At 35.5% G+C, this 25,770-nt stretch overlaps 1 protein-coding gene across 4 annotated transcripts in view; it reads left to right on the top strand.

Moving 5' to 3' along the window:
* The window catches only part of EPHA6 (EPH receptor A6), a 730,500-nt gene that overhangs the window by 570,818 nt on the left and 133,912 nt on the right, over nt 1-25,770 (top strand). The window lies entirely within an intron of this gene.

Genomic DNA, 25,770 nt, shown 5'->3' with positions numbered 1-25,770 from the left:
TTTGTATTTGAACTTAAATTTGCTTTCCTTAGTCACACTAGCCACGTTTTCAGTGCTCAACAGCCACATACTGCTAGTGGCCACTAGATTGCACTGCACGTATATAAAATATTTTCGTCATCGCTGAAGACTCTATTGAACAGCTTTGGTCTTACTAGTATAGTGAGCATATATTTTTCACTCATCTTTGGACAAAATCCATTGAATAGCTTCTTTTTGAAAATTAGAAAAGCTGAGAATATAGCATCCACAACGAGATAGCAAAGACCCTGTTCTCGTGGAGGACTTAGTGTGTAACAGACAGAGAATAAATAATGCATAATATAATGGAAAGGTTGACAGCTGCTAAAAGCGAGACTAAAGCAGTATAAAAGGATAGAGGGTGAGGGCAAGGACTGTTTGAAGTTGGGTGTGAGTGGAGATTTCTCAGAATGTGATGTGTGAGGGGACTGAGGTAAAAAAATAGTCACATGAAAATCTGTAGGAAGCGTTTTCCAGGTAAAGAGAAAAACCAGTAAAAAAGACCCAGAGGTGAAAAACTTTAAAAGTAACACAACAGCAAAAAGGCTATAAAATAGCAAACAAGGAAGGAGGTAACAGGAAAGAATGCCAGAGAAGTAAGCAGGAGGTAGACCCTACAGGAACTCACAGACAAGAGGCGGGGTATGGATTTTATTCTGGGAGTAGGTGGGAAATTTGTGATAGGGGGAGAGGGTGACATGATCAAATTTATGTTTTAAAACCATCACTTTAGTTGTTTTGGTATCAAATTTATGATAGAAATGCAAATGTAGAAGCAAATTTTGTTTAAAAACTTCAGAAAAAGTAAATATATTTTACAAGAAAGTTCCTAATTCAAATAGGATACAGACAGAAGTATGGAGTGAGCTATCCAGTGAATGGAGTTTAATTCTTAAACTTTCTTTTAACTTTGAGGTCTGAAACATTCTCCTTCAAAAATAACAGGATTAGTGATAGAATTGTACTTCCTTTTCTACAAATTAATCACAATAGTGGGTTTTGCAGAAAATAATTATGTGAACAAACTAATATAAACCCGATTTTTTAGTATCAAATGTTCATAATCAATCTACAAGCCAAGAATGAAACAAAATCATATTAATAGTTACAGATACGAGGTTATATGAATTTAAAAGAATGATAAAACTGACAAATCAGAAGGTAGAAGCTAATGACATTTTTTCTTCTCACATAGTGAAATGTTGATGGAATAATTAATAGAATTTAAAATGTTATTTAAAAGCATTGAGTTAATTAGTGGGAAAAAACTGAAAAGAACTAACAAAAGTAACTAACAAAACTCAGGAAGAAGTCAGTATATTAACAGGGTGTCAGTTGATTCTATTTAAATCAGATAAATCAAAAAATACCAGTAAAAATATATTACTTAGAATTATTATGATCCCTAGAAAAACAAATCAGAAATGTATAAAAAATGGCTATCTCTAAGGAGCAAAAGGGTTACAAGGGCTGGTAGACCTTTTAGTTGTCATTTAATACCATTTTGAATCGAAGCATTTGAATTTTTAACTATGTGCTTGCCATGCTTTATAATAATTCTACTACATGGGACTTATATAAAATACTATGTTTATATTACAGATATTTTTTCTCACAATAGAATTTATATTGATTGGCAAAACTACAAATTTTAAATGCTAAGCAAATGTTTCACTTTCTTTTTTCTTGATGTGCATTTTGTTTACTGTAAGTAACCACAACACACATTAAAAATAGCATATTTACAAAAATGGGCCATAAAGCCAGTTCAGCTACAATAAAGGCAAATTTTAAAAATTGTTCTCAGTGCCTCAGGCCCATTGGTGAAAAGTGCATGGTTGAAATTTAAAGAAAGAATAAATAGAAAAAAATTGCAAGTAATATTGAGTATTAAAAACTGTGATACATGGATCATGATAAAAATTTCCATCCAACGTTTTCTTTTCCCAAAAGGTAAATAATTCATACATAATGGATTACATACAAGAAAACAAAAAGAAGAGAATAGTAACATTTTGTTGGATTTAATCAATATAAAAATTTCAATGTGCAAAGATCTCTGATGTTAATGTCAAAGCTGGAAAAGTTGTCTGCAGCTGTTATACCCTTTAAGACCAATCACTGCATAATCAGAGGTCATAAGAGAATGAAAGCTTACGCATGTTCCAAGTAAATATCTGGCAAATACAGCACCTTGGAGGCAGAAAAAACTTGAAAATTACCATTCCCAGTGTCAGAAAAGAGAGTAGGAAGTGAAGGATAGAGGTGACTTTCATCAGCATTTAGATGATATTCCTGACATCCAGTCCACATGCCAAGGGAGAGGTGGTTTACAGAGAGCAATAAAAACCAGAAGTGAGTCAAGGAGTCCCCTACCAAAATTTGTTGTTAAGAAAGACAATTTTGTTTCACAAGCACCTAAAGAAATCAATTGAGTAAATATCTAAAGAAATCAATTGAGTAAATATCTAAAGGAATCTGAGCAGTCAAGAACAGTTCCATGAAGCTTCCTACCTTAACCAGATGCCATGATATATAAAGCACATTATAAATATTTAAGGAAAATTAGCTTAAAGAAAATAATCAAGTAATTGTGCATTTGAAGTAATATTAACAGTTTTATTATTACAGATGACCATTATAACCTATAATTGCAGCTTAAAGTGAGAAGAATTTGTGTTGGAATAACTATGTGTATGATTTATTAATTCTGAAAAGAAAGTTTTAAATTCTGCTTTCTTAGTAATTTTACCTTTGACAAGTCATTAGCTCTGATAGTAACTAAATAGCAGAATGTACCTTGAATAGATTAGATATTAATATAATAAAATGTCATAATTTATTATTATAAATACAAATATATTTCCCACATATTTATTAACATTTTTTAAATTTTCAAGTTCTTACCATGGGAAGATCTCATAAAGAAAGGAAGAATATATAATTTACCAAGTAAACACTGGCAGGGAATCTCAGTAGTAAAGTTTTCTAGCCAAGCCCCCTTAATTTCAATGAGAAACTTGAGACTCTAAGGAATGATTCTGCTAAATATCATATCCTTAATTATCACTAAATCTTGGATTAATAAACAACATTGATTTGTAATCTAATACTGAGCAATGACTTGAAGTCAATTTTACATATTGATTATCCATGTTTATTACCAAATGTATTTGCCAGGGCACTTTTGGTAAGAAGTCACAGAAATCAAGGTCATATTGTCTTCATCCAAAGAAAATTTATTAAGTCTTGCAACTAGAGATTCAGGATCATTTAGCTGCAGGTATGGCTGAATCTAGGTGGGTTTTGTTTTGTTTTGTTTTGTTTTGTTTTGTTTTAAGCTGGTCTTTTAGTCTCTTAGCTATGCTTTATTCTTTATTCTGAGCTATTGTTAATATGGCAGCCACTGTATCTTGAGGTTAACCCTCTACCTACTTCAATTCCAATGAATAATGTCCTTCATTCCCTAATAGTTGTAGCAAAGTCCAGGAATTGAGCTTCATTGGCCTGACATGCCATAGGCTCACCCCTAGAGCTCAACAGGGATGGAGGGATAGATTTAAACCCCACTACTACCAAATAGAAACCCACAAAATCGGAGAAGGGGAGGGTGCTTTTTAAGGAAAATTCATGGGCTCTTCCAAGACTGAAGGAACATGAATTGTAGATAAGCAAAATCAGGAGATGTCCATTGCTTTCAGTTGGCTTCATTTTTTATTTAGTTATTAAGATGACATCACCTCTGGCCCACTTAATATTGTGATATTATAGAAAGAGCATTGGTACTGGAGGCAGGAGACCTAATTGTGTGACCTTGAGTAAGCTGCCAAGCCTTTCTGAGTCTACTCTCTTCATATGTAAATTGGTTTAAAAGTATATACATCATTGCAATTTTATGTATGATATGGTAAAGAAAAAATAACTTAAAGGCTCATATGCCAGAACTAAAAACAGTCCTGCTATATTACTCAGCTTCAGAGGGCATCATTCACACAGATTACAATAGAAGAAATCCAGCAACGTTATCTATAAAATGGAGCTAATGATTCTTTACAGAGTGCTCTTAAGATTTAATATGATAATGTGTGAAAGTGTCCAGTGTAATGTTGACCACTATTATGGATTGAATTTTGTCCCCCAAAAAAGATATGTTGATGTTCTCCCTGCCAGACCATGACCCTATTTGGAAATAGAGTGGCTGCAGATGTAATTAGTTAAGATGGGGTCCTAGTGGAATAGGATAAGCCCTTAATCTAATATGACAGGTTTTCCTTATAAGAAGAGGAGAAAGAGATACACAAGGAGGAGAATGCCATGTGAAGACACAGAGACACGTAGGGAGAAGACAGCCTTGCGAAGGTAGAAGCAGAGAGCGGGGTGATGTATTTACAAGCCAAGGGATACCAAGAATTGAGGGCATCTCCAGAAGCTAAGAGAGACATGAAACCGAATTATCATTTAAAGCCCTCAGGAGGAATTAGCACTGCCAACACCCTGATTTCAGGCTTTCAGACTCCAGAACTGTGGGAGAACATATTTCTGTTGTTTTAGACCATCCATGGTACTTTGTTACAGCATCTTTAGGAGAATAAAACAGCCACATTAAAGTCAGTCATAGTTAAATTCGGAAGTATTTTATTATTTTCTAAATGTGGCACTATTCATATATTTTAAGTCTATTGACTTTTGAAAATAAGAATATTCAACAACCATTGGATTAGTATTGGTCATCTCATATTTCTTTATAACACTTGCCACTTTGGCCTATTCCCTTCTAGAAAGCCTCTCGAGTCTTATTTGATACTCTTCTCTCCCAGCTCTCCACCTGTTCCTCTGACTAACTGTTTTATGTCTTTGTTATGTCCTCCTTTTCCTCTGCTCTTCAGTATTGATACAGTCCAATATTCAAGCATCAATCCTCTTCTCTTTTTATTCTGGGCATCAATGGCCATTCATGGGTTACCAAATTCAAAGTTATAGGCAACATCATTCTCCTGAGTTCGAAATATGTACAGCTGGATGCTTTTCTGCACCTAGATATCAAATGCACAGCTCAGATTATGCCCAAAACAGAAATCATCATCTTTTCCCCAAATATGGTTCTCCTCAAGCATAAACTCAGGAATTATCATAGATTCTTCCTTTCCCTTACTCTTCACATTTAATCCAGAACCAAACCATCTTGTCTCTACTCTTAAATTTATTCATCCTTTTCATTTCCATTACTAACTTGAAAATGATAAATTTTTAGTCATTTATTTCCTTAATTTTAGAGAAAGAATCACATAACTTGTATCCCTTCCTCAGTTTTTGCTACCCTTCAATTCATTCTACCCACTGCTGTAGGAGTCATCTTTGTAAAATACAAAATAGATAAAATTACTCCCCTGCATAAAAATCTCCAAGTTTTCCCACAGACTGAGGGGCAGAGTCCAAGTTCTTTGGCAGAGTATTCAACGCCCCATTGATCTGGCACTTGCCTCCTCTCTGGGCTGATTTTTGCTAATTGCTGTGCATACTTCAGCTCTGTTAACCACTTACGCTCCCCAGAACAGCTCCTTCTGCCTGGCATGTCCCTCTCCTTTTTCTCAGTGGCAAACACTATTCCTTTTTAGGTTCAAATCAAAACTTCCCTCCTCCACATAGAATTATGACTTCTTTTTTTTTTCCCTACCCAAACATTTTATTATTTTAAAATTTTATTCCTGTGATTACCTACTCAAACATCTAACATAGCACCTAGAACACAGTGTTGTCCTTATTACTTGTTATACGTTTGTGTCCCTAAGTATCTCATGAGGACAGCAGGAAGTCTCTATGCTGTATCTCACCATATGGCACATAGCAAGTGCTCAGTAAGTGTCTGCTTCATTAATGAACAAAATGAAAAAAAAAATAAAGTGATAAATGGATGAGCAAATGTAAGAGGAAATATTGAATGGGCCCAGCAGTCCCCCAGTGAAGTGTTTCACTTGGCAGGAAATAAATGCTGGATTCTCTGTACTTTGGTGACAGTTAAAAGCACAGAACTTGCTGGGATTCTCTGCTAGGTCACTTATTTAAGTGACTTTGGGCAAGTTACTTCCGTTCTATGCAAAGAGGTTGGGATGTAATAGTTCCTTCCCAATGAGGGAAAGGATTAGGTGAATCCTTTAGAAAGGATTTTTCTTTAGAAAGAATCTTTTAGAAAGATTAGCTGAATATATATTTATATTATTAAGAATGTTTTATGATTATCAAATGAGAATATAGTAAATGTGATATACGTTGTTATTAAAATGTTTTTAAAGACACAAAATTAGAGGCAAGGCTTTTGTTTTAATTGGAAAGAATATTTACGCTTTCTGTCTGCATATATTGGAAAACTCTGAACTTAGATTATTATAAACAGTATTTCTGTAGTTCCTGGTATTTTCCAATATACAGATAAAAATACACCCATTTACTGTAAAGAGCAAAGTTCTTTCCTTCCTGGTTGAGCGAATGCTTACTGTGACCAGTTTTTACTCCCTTATGGCTTTTCTCTGTACTGGGGTACAGGACCAGAGAGGGATTATGTACGTGACCATAGCTTTTGTTGAATCAAACCCTGTTGAATTCCACATGAAAAAGTTCCTTTTATGTGCAAAGTCCATTGGCACTGGTACTGGGCTGCACTACTAATTTTTATTTTACCCCAGCTGCCATCAACCACTTTATGGTTTAAACTCATAATAATAATAAGAATACAAAATAAAATAAAATAAATCTGTGACACAAATACAAATGTGAGGAATTCATAGAAGTGAGTGGTCAGGAAAACTTCATTTAGAGAAAGATCTGTTGGAGATTAAAGGATACCTGGGATTTGAAAAGTCAAGGAGATGATGTAGAAGGCATTCCAGGTGGGGAAGCAATGTGAGCAGAGGCACAAGGCAAGAGCATTCTTGTGTTTTGGAGATGAGAGCATCTCAGTCTGCTTTAAGCATTAGGTTTCGATGGGGAGGAATTAAAATATAAATTAGAAAGATGTGTGAGACCATACTATGGAAATGTAAGAGTTTTTAAGATCAGAAAGATTTTTTTGAAGATCAGAAAATTTTGAAGAATGGGAAGATGACAATTCTTCCTGAAGGGGTTGGTGTGCAGAATTGCTAGGATAAGCTCGAGGTGAAATTCAGGACAGACTTCAAAGAAATAATTTCCTTCCACCAGCAATTGTAGAGTCTGGAAGCCAGAATGTAGCAACAGAGTAGTCATCTTCAGATTCTGGTAAAAGCTGAGGGGTTGGCCAGAGAAAGATCAGATTAGAATAGTTCACTTACAGAGTCATGGAAAAAGAATTTGAAACTCAAAGCCTAAATTCATGTGTAAAGTCTGGACTGAACAGAATTGATACATGGTAGGTAGAGCCCAGGTCAGATTATGTTATCACATATAAATGTATGACATGTGTCACAGTAGGAAGCTGTCACTTGGGACAGCAGTCTCGCCTGTTACAAAATATTGCTGCCAGAGTACCCAGGGAACTCAATAAACCATAACAGGGAAAGAGTAGAAACAAAGGGACCAATTAGCAGCCTATTGCAATAGTCAAAATTACAGGTAATTAAGGGCTAGAGGTAAAATGGTAGAAATGGGATTATAGGGGTAGACATGAAGATTCAAGAGAAAAACACTCCTTTTTTAAAAGTTCTAAAGGTAACAAAAACACAAAAACAAAAAACAAAAAGAAACTTCTTTTGGAGCAGTTGCATATGTTAGGTAATTTCTCCAAAATTTAAGTACTAATAGATAGATTCTGAAGCTGACTTGCAAGCTAAATTCTTGTACTTTTAGAAAAGTCACTGTCTCAGTGACCTGGCTACTGCTTTATCATCTCAAATGCCGTTTTTTCTTGCTATTTCATTATGATGTAAGGACAAAAATTACACGTAAGTCGTATTTTATCTCGCTAGGACCAAAAGAAATTCTGCCTTGAAACTCATAATAAAACTCTTTCCTCTGTTTCACACTACACAACAGATACACATTAGACCCTAATTTTTCTGTTACTCTGACTCACCATGAATTTGCTGTTTAATAGGTTTTAATTGAGATCGAACATTAAGAACCTACAAAGAAGTGAATTCTCAGTTCACAAAAGACTAATTGCTGAGCCCTGCAGCATTTATAAGCATCAAGGTCAATGTGAAATGTAGAAGGTCAATGAAACTTGCCTGCAAAATTGCACTGTACTCAGAACCGCCATTGCAATGTATAGCACAGTAGCAGCTTTTTAACTATACCTCCACTGCCACTTTCTGTCCACAAAACCATGAGGCTATTTTCATCCAGTTTTGCATTTTCCCTTCAGTCAGCATTTTATGTATATATGCAAGCTTTCCTTTTAATCTTGGCAATTTATCTAAAGTAGAAGCTTTCTTGGACCAGAAATCTATATGGTTCTAATTAATGCCTGCCTCACTTTAAACACTAATCCCTTAGTTGTTCTCTTTTCCCGCTTTTCTGATTTTGTGTTATACTTATCCTTTAACATGCTTATTGGGTTATAAAGCACTCACGGTAATATAAGACCTTAGCCAAGTAATGGCATATAATGGCGTAAATGATACCTCACATGGTCTTGGCCTTCTGGTTCCCAGATATGAAGTCTTAGGAGAGTATAAATGTGTAAGATAAGTTTTATTTTAGGATTCCTCTGTGTTGTTGTCGAGCTGGTTCAGGAGGGACCAACTTTGCTGATGTGATTTCCTTCTCATGTGCCTGTTCTATGCCTACTACATACCAGACACTATGCTATGCATTTTTCATATCTAGCTTTACTAATGCTCACAAACACTATAAGGCTTATTATTATTATTATTATCATCATCATCATCATCATCATCATCATCACTTTCCCCACTTCACAATAAGTAGTTTAAGTCAGAGATGTTAAGTAGTGTATTCAATATCACACAGCTTGTAATTGGCAAAGTCAAGATATGAATCCATGTCCTTCTTACTGTAAAGCTCATGCTCTTTAATTAGGTTAATCTTCTACTTTCTGCCCACAAATTTATTTTTAAAAATCCATTATCTATATGACACTGTTGAGTTAAGCATAAAGCAAGAAAACAGTGACATTTCTTACTAAAGAATTGTACCAAACTCATACCACAGCTTTTTACTAACAACTGTGTCTATATTAAACAACTGTGCCTCCCAGTGACTTGATTTGGAAATTGTTGGACTATTTAAAGTATAGCGTGAGGTTGTTAATCTTCTTATATGTGTATGAGGAATTCAATATGAGTCATAAAGGTCAAAACAAGCAAGAGGAACTTAAAGGAATAAATATGAAGCAGTGTGCTTTTAGATCATATTAAGCAGAGGAAGGCATTAATGCAGGTCAACTGAAAAACACCAGGGGATTTTAGTTGGCCACAAGTTCAACAATAGATAGCAGTAGGGCATGGCTATTACAAAAAAGCTAACTACATGTTAGGTTCCACTGATACAAGCTATTATATATATCAATGATATAAGATACCATATTTAAGGAACGAAAGAGCCTGTTGATGGTCTACGTCTGGTATACAATATCATTTCCAGTTGACACATCTTAAAGTTAACATTGACAGAGTATGCTTTTTTTGCACCAGTAGGGTAACCAAGATGGTGATATCTTTAAAATAAGTGTCTGATAGATCAAAATATGTTTGGCCTACATCCAAAAATGTAGGAGGAAAATGGAAGGAAAAGTAATAGGTTTCTCCAGATATAATTTTTGTTGTCACATGCAACTTTGAAACCACTGGATGGAGTTGCATGAAGACAAATTTTATATTGATTTTACATTAATTAGGAAAGCCCAACAATGAAACATACTGGCAAGCAGCATAGTCACAGAGATGCAAATAGAATAGCAAAAGAATGTCTAGGATGTCCAGGCTTTTCTTAATTCTAAGATTTTTTTTGCCTGAATGAAAGCTGTGGTATTTTTCTTTCCTTTTATTTATTAACCTATCATGTAATGTGGACCAAGCCACTTTTTACCCTCTTTTTACTTAAGCAACTTAGAAAGAAGTATTTATTTAATTGCTTTCAGAAATAATTGTGGGTTCCTCTCAGAGAAATCCAAATTTCATTACCTAATGGAGGAATGGTTTCAACAATCTATCCTGAAGGTTGCACTTATCAAGTCATTCAATCAACAGGCGTATATTGAACAGCTAGTGGGACACTAATACAAATAAGGCTCAGTGTCTACTCCCAAGGAGTATATAAGTCTAGTAGAAGAGACAGACAGGTTGAGGATTAGTACTTGGGTGCAGTACTATGTGATAGATGAGTGAATGAGGTTGAAGTTAAGCAAATTGGATCTCTGTAAAGAAGAATGAGAATAAAAGAAAGTTCCCTAGAGGGAGTAACACTAGCAGATTCTTGAAAAATGACTAAGAGTTAACTTGGTTAGAAAGGTGAGGAAAGTGTTGCAGGGAAATGGGTTGAGAGGATGGTCATGCCTCAGGTCTTCAGCAAGTCCTTGTGATGCATCCCTCCAAGTGAGGGTCTTTGGCTTTGTGCAGGAAAGAATTCAAGAGCAAGTCATAGTAAAGTGAAAGCAAGTTTATTCAAGGAGATACAGACTCCATAGACAGAGTACAGGCCATCTTAGAAGGTAAGGGAAGTGGCCCCAGGAGATAGGGTCATCTTAGAAAGTGAGAGAGACTTAGGAGATACACATTCCATAGGCAGAATGCAGTCCATCTCAAAAGGCAAGAGGTGGCCCCAGAGCAAGAGGTCATCTGGGAAACTGAAATTGGCCACAAGGTGTGGGGGTAGTTAGTTTTTGTGAGCCAGGTAATTTCATAAGCTAACAAATAGGAGGATTATTCCAGCTGTTTTGGGGAAGGGGCAAGGATTTCCAATAATAGGGCCCCCATCTACTTTTTGACCTTTAATGGCCAGCCTCAGAACTGTCCTGGCACCTGTGGGTGTGTCATTTAGCATGCTAATGTATTACAATGAGCATATAATGAAGGTCAAGGTCTACTATAAGTCAAGTCTTCCACCATCTTGGATTTAGTTGTTTTTAACCAGTTAACCTATCCTCATTTGCTGTGTCATTCTTTTAATGGTTGTGTCCTGCCCCTTTCCTTCCTGTCTCAAAAGGATATATTACTAGCAGAGAAAGCATATAGGAAGAAGTGTGAAACAAATCTACAAGCATTTTCTTATTATGGGAGCAAAGGGTATATTAAATTGATATTAGTAGATGTGACCAGAGAGATCAATAAGTTGAATAACAACTGTTAGAAAAATTGCAATATTAATTAAGCAAAGGGTTAATATGGACATTATACAATGAATTCTTACAGATCATTTTTTAAAAGACCCCATTTTATAAGATGGGGCAAAAATATGAAGAGCCAATTTGCATAAAAACAAATATGATGATCAATAAAAATAAGAAAATATACTCTATTTCACAAATACCTAGTAATATGCAAATTAAAACCAAAATTAAATCATTTAACATATCTAATTAGCAAAGAAAAAAAAATTGAGGAGACTGATAATATTAGTGCCAGGGAGGTTATGGGGAAATAAGAACATACTTGTCATTGATAGGAGTATAGACTGACACAGAATTCTGGTGGACTGTTTAAAAGTATCTGCCATATCTTAAAATGAACATATTGTTCAACTCCAGAAGTCTACCACTATGTAACTATCCTAGATTACATATAGTAGCCTAAATACTCTCCAAGAAAGAAATGGTTTGATGAATCATTGCGTATTTGTACTAGTGAATATTATGATGCAGTTAAAAGTTAAATCAGTATCATGAAGGGTCTCCAAAACATGTAATCAGTTTTAAATGTAAAAAAGCAAGTTAAGTATAAGATACATTTTATAATCTCATTTAGTTAAGAATGCATAAAACTATTAACTTTCAATCAATGTATATAAATATACATGGTATATAAAAACATCTGAGAGGGCACACATCAAAATGACAGCAGTTGGGATTAGATGAATAATAAAAGAGAATTTTCATTGTTCTAAACTGTTTGCATTTTTGATTAGCATATACTGTTGTATTATACTGTAATTTAAATTATAAGCATTATTCTTAAATCTTCAGGGAACCTTTAAAAAGGTTTTAAGTAGGGAAATCACATAAACACATTTCATCTTAATAATATTCTTCTGCCACCTGAATATAAGGGAGATGGGTGAGAAGTCAAACTGGAGTTAGGGAAGTCGATTAAAAAGTAATGGCAATAATCCAGAGTACAAACTAATGCTGGGCTTAAACAAGGTTGTACAATTTCAATGACAATGAAAAGAAGGAAATGACCAAGACAGATATTTACTGCATAGACTCCATAGGACATCGCCCCTTAGGATAGGAAGGTGATTGTGAGAAAGGAGTCTAAATGACCCTCAAGTTTCCAGCTTAACAATTAATTGAATGGTCAAGTCCATTCACTGAGTTAGAGATACAAAGATATATGTGTGCGTGTTGGAGGATGGATTATAGGAGTTGTAATTCTTAGATCCTTGCTATCTTGAGGAATTTGAGGTTTTGAATAGGATGGCTATCTCAAAGATTTTTTCCTATTAAATCTTTTTTTTCCACAAAAAAAGTACCCATCTTCCATAGAAGGAATCAGTGGCAAATGAGTTTCATCTAAATATCCTAGATTTCTATGAAGTTTCAAGAAATTTCTAGATTCCACAGAAAGTTTTTCAATGGATTTTTTTGGTTTAGTTATCCAAGGAGCAGCTGCATCTACCTATGGTATCATTGTGGGAGAAAGTGTATCAGTCTTACCTTCTAAAGCGTTGTCCCCCTCCCACTTTCCCTGTGTCCTGCTCACCAGCCAGCCTAACGAGCTGACATTCAGGCAAAAGCCCAAACGTTGAGCAATGTCTTCTGTCAGAATCGTCCCAGTGCACAGTGACTCATAAGTCTGGACAAGTTTGGACTCTTTGGATCAGCATAATTTTCTGCCTTCAAGCAGATACCAAAGTTGTGGAACTTAAGTGGAAGAATTCATTTCAAAAAAGAGAAAATACTTGTTTTTCTATGTTCAAAGCACCATCCTTACTTAATCTCTATACTTTGTTTTACTGTTGAAAAATGAAAATAAGATCTCATTTGTAGATAAAACTGTGACATTAAAATTAGATTAGAAATGACCCATGGGATGTTTGCACTTACTAATCAGTATTCATCTTTGTCAAAAGTAAAATTTTTATATCTAAATAATGGTAGAAAATATATAGTAAAAAAGATTCGTTCAGTCATTCATCAGTTTTTAAGTGCAGGAGATACAGTGAACAAGATCACATGATACTGGCCTCAGAAATTGCCATCTAATGGTGGAGATATAGAAGAATAGTCTAGAGTAGCCAAAATGATAAGTATGAAAGCTGTTTCAAATTCAAAGTGTGGGATGAAGTCATCACAGGATATTGATGCAGTTAATTCAAGGTCTAGGAGTGTTAAAAAAGGACACATTAAACTACCAGTTTATGGATAGATCCTTTTGGGAGTAACAGAAAACCGCAAATTAACAGTGGATTGAAAGAATAAAAATTATTTCTCCATACATAAGCAACATCTAGAGGTAGGCAGCTATGGCTGGGAGGTTGGCTTCATGAATCTCAAAGACCAAGTGCCTTCCTGGGGTGGCTGTCTTTAGTACACTGTCCAGATGGCTCCGTAAGCTTAAGCTCCATGCTTCAAAGAGGAAAGGGTAAACATGGTCATATGTCCTCCATTTATGGACACTTCCCCTTATACTCATTAGTCAGAACTTAATCACATAGCCTCATCTGGTTGCATAAGGAAGCTGAAAAAATATTGTATTTATTCTGGCCAGCAAGTGCCCACTCAAAATCAGAGATTCTAAAACTAGGAAGAAGGAAACAGACATTGATGGGTCACCAACAGTCTCTGCTACCGTGAGGTCAGAGCACAACTCGAGATGCAGGACTTTCCTCAGGCATCAAATATGAACTGACATTCCTTTTGTGGGATATCCAGCATGTGCTCTAAGCATGCTTGTCTTTAAAAGTTGTTTCAGCTGGCATATTGTTACACAGGGGAGCTTATTCCGAAGTTTTTTCTTAAGATACACATTATAAATCAAAGAAAAATATCTCATGAAAATAAATCTTGTTGTTTCATTCAAGACTGCATGTTTGAAAAAGTCTTATACATTTGTTTATTGTATGAGATTGTACTAAAAGTTTGGTAAATCAATATTTGATAAACTTACACAGAGACACGCAAACATAAAACTTTATCTTTATGCATCCATTTTTCTTTGATCTATATAAATCGTTTACCCCCATATCTATCTCCTCTTCATTGTTCATTTCCTGACAAGCCTATTCCACTATTCAGTATTTATCTTTGCCAGCACTTTTCTATAAATACAATTTGCTAGATTATAGCTAAATCTGTACTTAAACACACTTTCTGGGACTCTCTCCAAACTCAGAGGTTGTGGTTACAGTTAAGCAATGATATTGTCACTTGCTTTTTCCTTTCCTGAAACTACTTTATCTCCTTAGGTCACTGCCATTCAGTGTGGTGAAAATGTGATTTGAAAAGCAAGTTGAAATGGGGCTTTCTAATTAGGCTGCACTCATTTTTATTTTCCCAGCCCTGTACCCGGGTCACCCTGGAGTTATATGCACCCAATTAAAGAACATTCAATTTGAGATCTATATGCCTTTGAGTATGAATGGGTAGGTCTCAATGATTGAGTTTGAGCCAACTGCTCATTCAACTGAAGTGAATTAAGTCTTCCAGGGCACCAGGGTACCATTTAGCAAATTACCTCACCCAGCACGCTAAATTTGCCTCACATGGGTGAACAGCTTTCTTCCAAGGAGTAGTTTCATCACCCCAGTTCTCCACTGGCCCAACTTTATTGATGCTAAAGGGTGATTCATATGACACAATATTTACCCACAACCACAGACAATAAGACTCTATAATGATCTGCTCCATTTAGGAGCACACGTGCCAGTATTTAAGGGGTAAATTAAAGAACTGTTTTGTTTGGATTTATTTTTCAATAAATCAAAGGTAAACAAAAGTGCATCATTGTTCTAGAAACTCTGAAACTGTAAAATTTGGTGATAAATTCACCACTGTATAATAAAAGGACGTGGCCCCTTTAAAGTATCAATAAACAAGCATCTTTTTCTTTCAGTATTAACACAACAACATGTACATAAAATGAGTCTATTTAAATAGCAATAAAATTGAATGTAATACTTCGAAAGCAGTAAGTTTTTATTTTTCACTTACAAATAGAAACGTTCTCTTAATTTTAACTCAGTCCTGTTTCTTAGATACTAACTCCAGATATTTATTGGTTCCTTTTTTGAAAACTAATATCCAGAGCATAAAATGCTCTTTGTGGTGCTGTAATTTGCTAAATAATGCTGTGACAGTGGCTGGGTGCCCAAAGAGCCCATGCAGAAATAAAACGCACTCAAACTGCTTTCAAATGTTTTCCTCTCTGCATATATCATGTCAAAAGCTGCCGTTTCTCCCACACTGTCACTATATTCAAGAAGCTATAATCATTCACCACCGCTAGCAGAACATTCTTGCAAACTACCCAAATTTACATCTGAGCCAATATTTAGAATGTAATAAAAAGCATGTATGTTAAGTGAACCAGTAATCTAATGATACAAGAGTCTGAAAGGGCCTCAGAACTAGCTCTGAAACGAACGTTGGGAGGGGCATTTTCAACAGAGAACACCTGCTAGCTCTCTTTCTCTCACTTTTTCTCTTTATAAAATCCATGAATCTCCCTCAACAATTCTCAGAGAACAAGCTGTACTTGGAGCCTCAGTCTGAACTCCAGCTAATGGCCTGCCGGGGATAGCCTAATGGCAGACAGGCATGGAAGCACAGCGAGGGGTGGCAAGGTTGGCAGCGGAGATATTATTTCAGGCCATCTTGACATGCCCAGTTCATGTGGCGTAAGAGTAATCAAATCAGGCTTCTTTGAGTCTGTTTCCATTTTCTGCCTTATTATCAGGAATGAGTGTTACCTCAGATCAGACCTGAAAGTTAATATAGGCCCCAAAGACATCTAGCTTAAAAAAAGGAATAACCTCGATAAAAATGAAAAGACACGTTAGACTGGATAATGCCTCTTTCCAAGGCCCTTTCACATGTACAATCTTCTTTGAAAATAGAGCCCAGCACAGTTATTCATCTGCCTGAGGCTGTAGTTGAATTTGCTGGCTCATTTCTAAGAAAGCTGAGGCGCGGAGTCAGCCTCTCCCTCCATAGAACGTCATCTCCAGCTCTGCGCCTGACCTTTCCTGTGGTCTTAAGCAGTTCAGATTGCTCTGCCCTCAAGAGCTATTCTCTCTTTGTCCCTTAAGAACACAAATGAGAGGGCAGCTAGGCAAAACTGAGAGAAATGAAGGAGAGGACGCCTGAGGAGGCCCTACACCTGGCCATTAGTGTCATTCAGTGTCTGTCTGTTAATGTTAGAGTGACTTCACAAGTCACAACATTTCTATGACTCTAATGGCATTCTGACTAACTTGCTAAACCAATTGCATGAATCTTATCATTTCACCCTTAGAAGCTGCTATCAAAGCCGTCAATAACGTTGTCATAAATAAAAAAGATATGCTTTATTCTAGTTCCTGTTTTTAAAAGTTGCCTTCACAATTGACCCCTGTATGCAACATAGCATGCTAAGTTCTGCTGGAAATTCAAAATGGGAAACTCTTCAAGAAATTTATGATATGTCATGAACAGAAAGAATTATATAGTACAAGGCAAAATGTAAGAGTGTTATACATGAAAGAGGGAAAAGAGCCAAGAACTGTCTTACTTGACTGACCACATAGTGCTCGACATTTTATAAATGCTACCTTGTACAAATGTCTTCATAACTGACCATTTCCACATGATACCAAAGTGGGAACTGAGCCTCAGGGAGTTGAAGTGACTTGCATGCGGTCATCCAGTGAGTTGTGGCACATGAGGTTTGACCCTGGACCCCTCTGACTCCAGAACTTGTACCCATCTGATGGCATCTTTGCTTCCTCCTGGGGGAGCACAGATGAAGGCAGGCTTATTCCAGCAGTGACAAAATGCAAAGTCTCTTAGAAGAGGCGACACTGAAGCAGGACATTTAGAATGGGTCAGACCAAAGCGGAACATTCTCACTTTGTGCCAGGAGTGAGCAACCATTCCAATAAGAATAGTTATAATAGTATGTTTGGAGTAAGAAGTGACGGATTTTGAAGCCATTCTTAGGTCTTGTGTTTGTGCTCAGCAGTAAGGAGATTTTGAAATTTTTAAGCTGAGGAGTGAGATGATCTGAACTGGAAGGATGCAGGGAGGTGTCCTTGTTAGTGTTTCCACCATGCGTGGCTGCAGGTAGTGACATGGACAGAAATCCCACATGCTTATCTCAAGCGAAAAGTGGCTACCTGGAAAAGTGGATGTCCTTCCACCACTGCCGTCGTTATGGTGCCACCCCAGTCATCCATTTATGGTATCAGAATTGATGTCAAGTCGTTAGGGGCTTGATGAGTTTTATTCTCTGTTGGCTGCTCTCAGTTCTTTTCAAGACTCCCCTGATTATTTCAAGACCAATCCAATTTCCAGAATGGTAATTACCAAGCCAAATTATCCTACCATTTACACTCCACACCATATAGATGCCAAATGAGTATGATTCTGACCTGAAAAAGCCAGCAAGACTTACAAAGGAATGTAAATATCTTAGCCTTAATTGAGAATTGCCTGGTGTATTAATATATTTGTTTGTAGATAACACTGCCAAAACAACAATGGGATGTACCTGACAGCAGGATACATGCTAGCAACTAGTGGCCAGTTTGGTTTGTAGACAGCCTTGGAAAATTACAAAGAGGCAGATGCAGCCTGCCTCATGACCTCTTTAGCAGGTGTGCTAAAGGTGTAACCCTCCCTTTAGTAATGTGACAGATACACCACTAGTTCATAAATATTAAACGTACAACATACTTAGGCTGTGCACTAAATAGATATCAGTTTCATATATGCTGATAAATGCTGCTTAACAGCTCCTTAGCTGACTCCTTGGCACCTGAACTGTAAAAGCATTTTTTTTAAGGAACAAATAGTTTGAAAGTCTGACCAAAAAAAGAAAAGGCTTGGTAGGCATCTGCCAACCAAGGACACACTTTGCAATTTCAGTTCACTCCTTCCCCACTCCTTCCCCAATTCTTAAATAAAAGAATTTTAGAATTTTTACAAATCTGTCCCTTGTTCCCAAACCCTGGCTCTTCATAGTGTTTAAAATGGTAAGTTACTCACGGAACTTGAATAATTACACAGTTTTGAGGATATTTATGGTATTAGAGTATACATAGTTTTTAAAACTCAGACATCAGGAAAACTCAATCTATTATTTATCCAGATAAAGTCAAACTCCCTTTGAACTATTCATCTAAGATGATTTTAATTCAACTTGATAAATATTACATTGAGCTCCTACCAGACACAAGCTCTGGGACTGGCCACACAGGAGAGAGTGAGATGTGCATGACTCAGCCCTGTTCTTCAGGAATCACAACTAACATGTCAGCCAAGAGTCACCAGCTGGCAGCCCACAGGCTGAAGTCAGCCAAGAGCTGTGTTTTATTTGATTTCTACACTGGTTTTTAAAACATTTTAATTCATTATCCTTAGCCAGAGCTTTCACCCTTCAGTGTGACTGAATGCCTTTGTCACCAACCTGATATACTTATTTATTGCACTTGACAGGTCCCTAGAGGCATTTGAGTTTGGTATTACAAAACTGTAAACGAGAAAATATGGTACCTATGATAGCGTGCTACCTCTATCATAGTAGTTAACATGATAGGCGGGCATGGAGGAGGGAACAGCAAGTTCTCCCCAGGTATGTCAGGCATGTTTTGACAGAGGCCAGAAATCCTTCCAGGAGTGAGAAATATCATGGAGATGTGTACACATGAAATGATAGGTCAAGTTTAGGGAATTAAAGAGAAGAAATATTTGTCCCTCATTTATCGAACACTTACTGTCAGCCACTAACAGGTACTTCCCATATGATCTACTAAAACCCAGTATAAGTGGTGTTTACTATTAGCTGCATTTTTCAAATGAAGAAACTAAGTATCAGAGAAGGTAAATAACTTATCCAAGATTAATCAGACAGTGAATGGTAGAGTCAAAGTTTTGCTTGGCCCTCAAGCCTAGGCATTTTCACTATTAAACCTGATGGATATATTGGCAGATTGCAAATTTAGTCAGGACAGTTTTTTGGTAGTTAAAATTCCAAGTCTTATTGAACATAAACATAGGTAAGAGCACTGGACATAACCCATATCTGGGGAAAATATAGGCTTAATTCACTGGGGTAGTGGATAAAAATTATGTAAACAGACTTTTAAGCTTAAAGGAAATTCAGGGAGGTTCTAGTCCAAGTTCATCTTGTAGGTAAGAAAACAGTTATTTTTAAATATTTGTTTTTAAAAAGTCAAAGAACTTCTGTATTATATATTAATTAAGATGCATTTTCAATAAATGTCTTGTTCTTAATTAGCTTCAAAATATTTTAGTTATCCTTTTTAATGCTATGGTTTTAAATAATAATTTATGTAATCATAATTTTATCATACATATCTTACAAGTTTCAAAAAAACTCAGGGAGAGCTGAAAATTTCTTTTAAAAGCACTGAAGAAAAGTCATAAAAATCTAGCCATGAAACTGCCCTTTTGGCTTCAATAATTTTTTGTGACCTATTGAACAACAACAGGATGAGAAATCTGTAAAATTCATATTGCAGTGACCTGAAAGATAAAAAAAAAAACCTCAAAACAAAACAGTAATGGTCGTATGATCTTTAATTGTATTTGGTGCAAAGAATCTGCATGGAGATTAACTATGCTAAAAGGAAAACACTAATTTAATTGTAGGCATATTTCCATCTATAAGAATTTAGGAAATGGACAATATTTTGTAATTGCATCTTTATTGCTTAGCTTATTTAAAATCATTTCCTGAAAATAATAGTGTCATATCAAAAGTTATTTGATTTCCTTTTCTTGTACTAGAAATGTGGCATAGTGCCAGGTAAAAAACAGGTACTTCAATAAATATTTAGTAAATATTAATAAATATTTACCCAATAAGTGAATAAATCCATAAATGGATAAAAGGATAAATGAATGAGTTTATCCTTTTTCACATTCTAAGCCTAATTGAAAAGTAGCTCTTGGCTAGTCATTAGAAAGTTGTCATTGGCCTAGGGAGCAAATGAGAAGCCAGGGGATTTGCCCAAGGAGCAATTTGCCACTTTTGATTCCATCATCTATGTATCCACTTATTCAGCTTATATTTATTGAAACCCTACTCTGTGCACCTTCTGATCAGGTTAGAAGAGACCATGTTGAACTTCCAGCTGGCCCATCTCATGCATCACAACGAGGCAGGAATCTTTTCTCTACCAGAATAGGCAGAGCAGCTTAGTCTTTCATGCTATTATGTAGAGACCCAAAGTAAAGGTTTCAGTGCAGTAAAAGATGTATTCTTCCAATGCCTTGCATGAAAATGCCTCTTCTGACTACTACTGGTCTTTTTCACTGGTTATGTAAATGTGAGAGTCTGAGGCTTCATCTACTCTCGCAGAAAACTAGGAAGCATATACTCAAACAAACCTAATGAATTTATGTTTTTCTTTTACTTCTTCCAGTGGAGGACAGAATGTGTAATACTATAAATTATTGTAACAGAAAAAGAAGAAAGAGGCACATAGGAGAGAAAACATGAGATACACAAGGAGTGGAGGGAAACACAAACAGTCTGACAAAGAAAGGGCAACTGAAATTAGATAGATAGATAGACAGACAGACAGACAGACAGACAGATAGATAGATAAAGAGGTAGAGAATCGTTACAGGTTCCAGCAGTTAGAGTTTCTCAGAAAAAATGGCCCTTGACACAGCATTTGGTTTAACAGACTATATTCTCATTGAATTTTGAAGTTATTCATACTGTAGCGGAGATACCATCATTCATCTAAACCATACAGTTATGAAGAGGCTACTGTGTGTCAGTTGTAGAACTCAATACTGGATATTTAAGGCTGAAAAAGGGATGTCTACTCTGAACCTATACATACTCAATTCTTAGTTCTCCAACAGTAAATATTTTTGAGGCAAAACGCTCTACTATATGAATACAAATTTAGCTGCAAGTCATATATATATATATCTCTACAGTTTTACTGTATTTATTATAATGTTATATTTATTATAATCCAATCAAAATATCTTAAAGGAATGAAATTATTGAATATTTTCAATATTCAATATTTTGAAATATTCATCTCTATATTAACAGTGCAAACTTTATCAATTTAGGATCTGATTGTAAGTTCAGTATATTTCAATACTTACAAATAATAGCCACACCATACACTAGGCAAAATATACATAAAATGCTACATATTCAGGCCAGGTTTGCTATAAGTGTAAATTCATATTTTTTAAGTGTAAATCCAAATACTGCTCCCAATGACTTTTTGTGATCTCCTCTTTTTAGATCAGATTAGATCATCCTTGCATTTCATATTATAGTTGACAAAGAATTCATTCTAGGGGTTATAGACAGATTTTTCCATATTCTATATTTATCTAATATACATCTGCATGCATGTATTTTCAGTTTCCAATTCTAAAGTCTTTATCTTTGATTAAGCCTGTGCATTCTCTGTCTACCCATAAATCAAAATGGCTATCTGCAAAAATACAGCCTAGTGAAAACAGTTTGAAAAAGTGAGATCTCAAAATTTCACACGTTATAGGGATATTGCCCTTATTAAACTTCATGGCTTCAAAATTAAATTATTGGTATATAATCTTCAAAGATGAAATTTGTTCTATTAGGGATTTGTGTATGTATGTGAGAGTGGGGGGTTTCTACATTAGAAAATTTAATTAATTTTTTTCTCACTTTCTCACCTAAAATGGTTTCTTTTTTAAAAACATTAGAAGTATCTAATAATATTACCTTATATTTATGATAGTTTACTCTCATTTAACCCTCACAAACAGCCCCATTAAGTAGGGTTAGCTATTTTCATTTCACAGATAAGAAAACTGAGGCACAAAAACTTTGAAGTTATAGCTTGTTATCTCTTACACAAATTCTTAAAGATGTCTAGTTTCCAATGTAGTTATTTCAGGGAGATTGCTGTGATATCAAGTTAAAATGGGATTTTGTTTCATTGAGTTTGTGTTAAATATATTTATTATAATTCTTTGAAAATTGCTTATTCTACAGGCCAGATTACTGTCACATCATCTGAGTAATCAGTCCTCCATTAATTGATCAAGCCAAATGTCAGAGTACAGGCCACGTCAACTTCTTCACCTTGTTTCTTCGTATTGTGGCCTCTTTATATGACTTGTTCATTAGCAGCTGTTTTCTTAAGATTCTATATTCTTGGACAACATTTTCCAGTGGATGCCACCAGCATTTTGAAAGAGAATCCCCCTTTGTGTTGAGAGTATACTACTTACTGCAATGCCTTCAGCATGTGTCCTAACCCCACCTGCTAAACACCAGAGGTGTCTTTCCCCAGTCATAATTTTCAGGGCTCCCTAAATGCATTGAGAACCACTGAGCTAATGAAAGACAGATAAGTCACCAACCACAGCAGCCAGTGACATTTGTTAATTTATCTTACGCCAGTAGTGAATTGTGTCTTTCATCCATATCCATCTGATATCCATAAGTATTTGAAATTATATTAGAGTACGGTTACCAGATTTAGCAAGTAAAAAATACAGAACACCCAGTTATCTGGCAACTCTTTATTAGAGACAATATAATGCTAATGTCACAGTTTGGTCTCTCTTTAACCCACTGACTCAAGATCACTGACAAATGGAAAACTCAAGTATTTGAGATTTAGAAAAGCATCTGGAGTGACTCCTACTTCAGACTTGTAAGGCTAGAGGAATATTCTCATTACATAAAAATCTAATTTATATTGACAAATAGTCTACTGAAAGTAACTAAAAAGAAAATATTCATGGAAATTTACATGGTCCTGCTACAGATATTAGACATCATTTCTTATACCCCTGCAATATAATTGATTAATAAATTCTCTAATTACTTTAAAAAATAAACAGTCAGAGAAGGTCAGCACCGTAAGCAATAGTGCAAACCAAGCTAAAATTATCTCATATCAAATTCCAAAAGGTCCATGAACTTAATTTCTTGTGGATTAAGAGATAAGGGAATTATAACAAAGAATAATTTCAGTTTTCCTGATTGAACTGTGAAAACGTAGAGCTTCAGTGTTTCATGCAATCTCTATTGACATGATTGGCCTTAAGAAGAAAAATGATAAGCCACTATTATCACATAATATGATATCTCAATGGAATATGTATTCATGCCCACCAACCAGCTTTTCTGCTTGTTTCAGATATAAAAAAAATGATAGTTCCTTAAGGAAAAGTTGCCACAATAAGTGAAAGTCCTTTTAACCCACAGTAATGAAACATAACAAAACCATTGCAAATGATGCACCAAGTTTAGGAAAATGAAAGCCACTATTAAATATGATAGGCTGTCACAACGACAAAAATAGTAATGTAATCGTAGCAGTAAAATAATATTTGTAATTAGTTTCTTTCAAGGAGTTAAAATAATTGGCATCTTTTCTAAGGTAACAGTTTTAAATAACGTTGGAAAAAATAGCAGAAACTCAGGTAAAAACCTCTAAAAGTGAAGCAGATTAACATTTTTTAGATTTACCACTAGATATGCTTTTATTTTTCTTCAAATTTCCCTTAAAATAATTACATTTATGTCCCTTTCTTTTTCTTGGGCACAATGATGTTATTCTTTTTCTTTACGGTGTAGGTTCTTAAACCAGACTTCTTCTTATCTGACTTCAACAAATCCATGATCAGCTAAAATTGGATTATTTTTGTTTTCAGAGCATAAAATAAAATCTGAATTTCTTGTAATTATTTTCCCTCTTGTAAAATCACCATTTCTTTCATAACTTTAAATAAGAATGCCTTATAAATATATGATATAATTTTCTCCACCTGGCATTCACTGACGCTCTTTACGTTAATGAGTGTTTTCTCAGATGGTGATGAAACACTGCAATGTGGGAAATGCCTTGTGTGAGCGACTCCACAAGGGCTTATGTTGACTTTATGCTTGATGATAAATATCCCATGTAGTAACAGAAGAGAAATTAATTTCACTGTTCCTCGAAGGCTACCTCAGAGCACTTTAAGCCTTACTAATAGGCATTTTTGCCACACCTCTTAATGTTTAAGGGACTCTAACTCTGCTGGGTCATTTTACTAAAGCCACATAAAATCCACATCAAAACCAGTTAATTCACAGTATATGACTTTCTTTCTATGTCTTCTTTAACCCAGTGCACAATGTATAGCCCTCACCCATTAAAACATTCATTGTAACTTTGCTCTTTCATAAAAACATCTCTGAAGATCCAGGAAATTCTGCTTTTTTTCTTTAGCAACAACTTTCTCCATAGAAGCAGGATGTATAGGGTATGGTATACCAAATCCCTTTAACCCTGGTCAAAGTTCAAAGAAGCCTCAAATTTTAACTTATTTTAGGTACGAAATTTATGTCAAAGAGCAGAGTGAAGTCTCTTCAAAAATACAGGACTTGCTAAATCTGAACTTGGGAGGAGAGATCCCAACTCTCTGCATATGAAAACTGTTGTGATTGATGGGAGTTTCAGAGGTCTCAAATGAGATGCATTTCTCACAACCATCAGTGGAACTTGCTTTCAGGGTATTGTGATTTAAACTTAGATGTACTATATCAATTACCAGGGCTGTCCATGCACTGATGTTGCATGTATATTAAATTTTCTTCTGAATGATTTTAGTGTCTTTCAGGTCATTGAGACTCCAAATTGTAATAACACTATTCCAAAGTGCAAAGTTTCTAATTCACATTCAGGGGAGAGCTCCCAAAATCTCTCAGATAGGAAGTGGCTCATTGTTTATTTTTAACCTATAGTGGAAAGACTCTGTCCTGGGAGACTGCCAGCAATGTAATATCACTCCCTACTCCAGGCCTCAGTTTGCTGGTCTGTAAAACGTAGATTTTTTTGACTGGATGATCTCCAAAGTCCTTTTCAGCACTGATACTCTTTTATTCTAGGGTTCATTATATTATAATTTTGTGGATAAATATCCAAGTAGTTTATTTTTTTTCTTGCTTCCCTCTCAATAGCCTTCTTAAAAATGAAAAAGCATGTGGTTCTACCTTTGCAAACTCTCATGTCTTGTCCCTAACAGAAAAGTGAGGCAAATTAAGAAATGTGTATGTTGTTTTTCTTACCACTATTTCAAAAACCTGTATAATTACTGGGGAATATAAAAGCTGTCCTCATTTTAAGCTCTCAGATTGATACACCTAAAGTAAAGCACTGTGCCTTCTAGTGCAGCACAGATCTCAGATCCTATTGGGGCTGTTTTCTGTGTATCTATATCTCGTGTGGACGTGAATTCTGCAAATAGAAAACACTAGTGGCTTGCATTAAATCCCCTTTGTCAAATGTAGATTTAGAAATTTTATCTTAGCATTCTAATGCTTCTAAATCCTCTTTAATTGTACCTAATTAAGAGTAACTTTCTTTTCAGAAAACTAGGTTTAATTTTCAAATCTGTGAATAAAAATGCATTTCATT

This window comes from Camelus dromedarius, chromosome 2 (assembly GCF_036321535.1).
Source record: "Camelus dromedarius isolate mCamDro1 chromosome 2, mCamDro1.pat, whole genome shotgun sequence".
Lineage (NCBI taxonomy): Eukaryota > Metazoa > Chordata > Mammalia > Artiodactyla > Camelidae > Camelus > Camelus dromedarius.
This window is presented reverse-complemented; position numbering and strand designations above follow the sequence as displayed.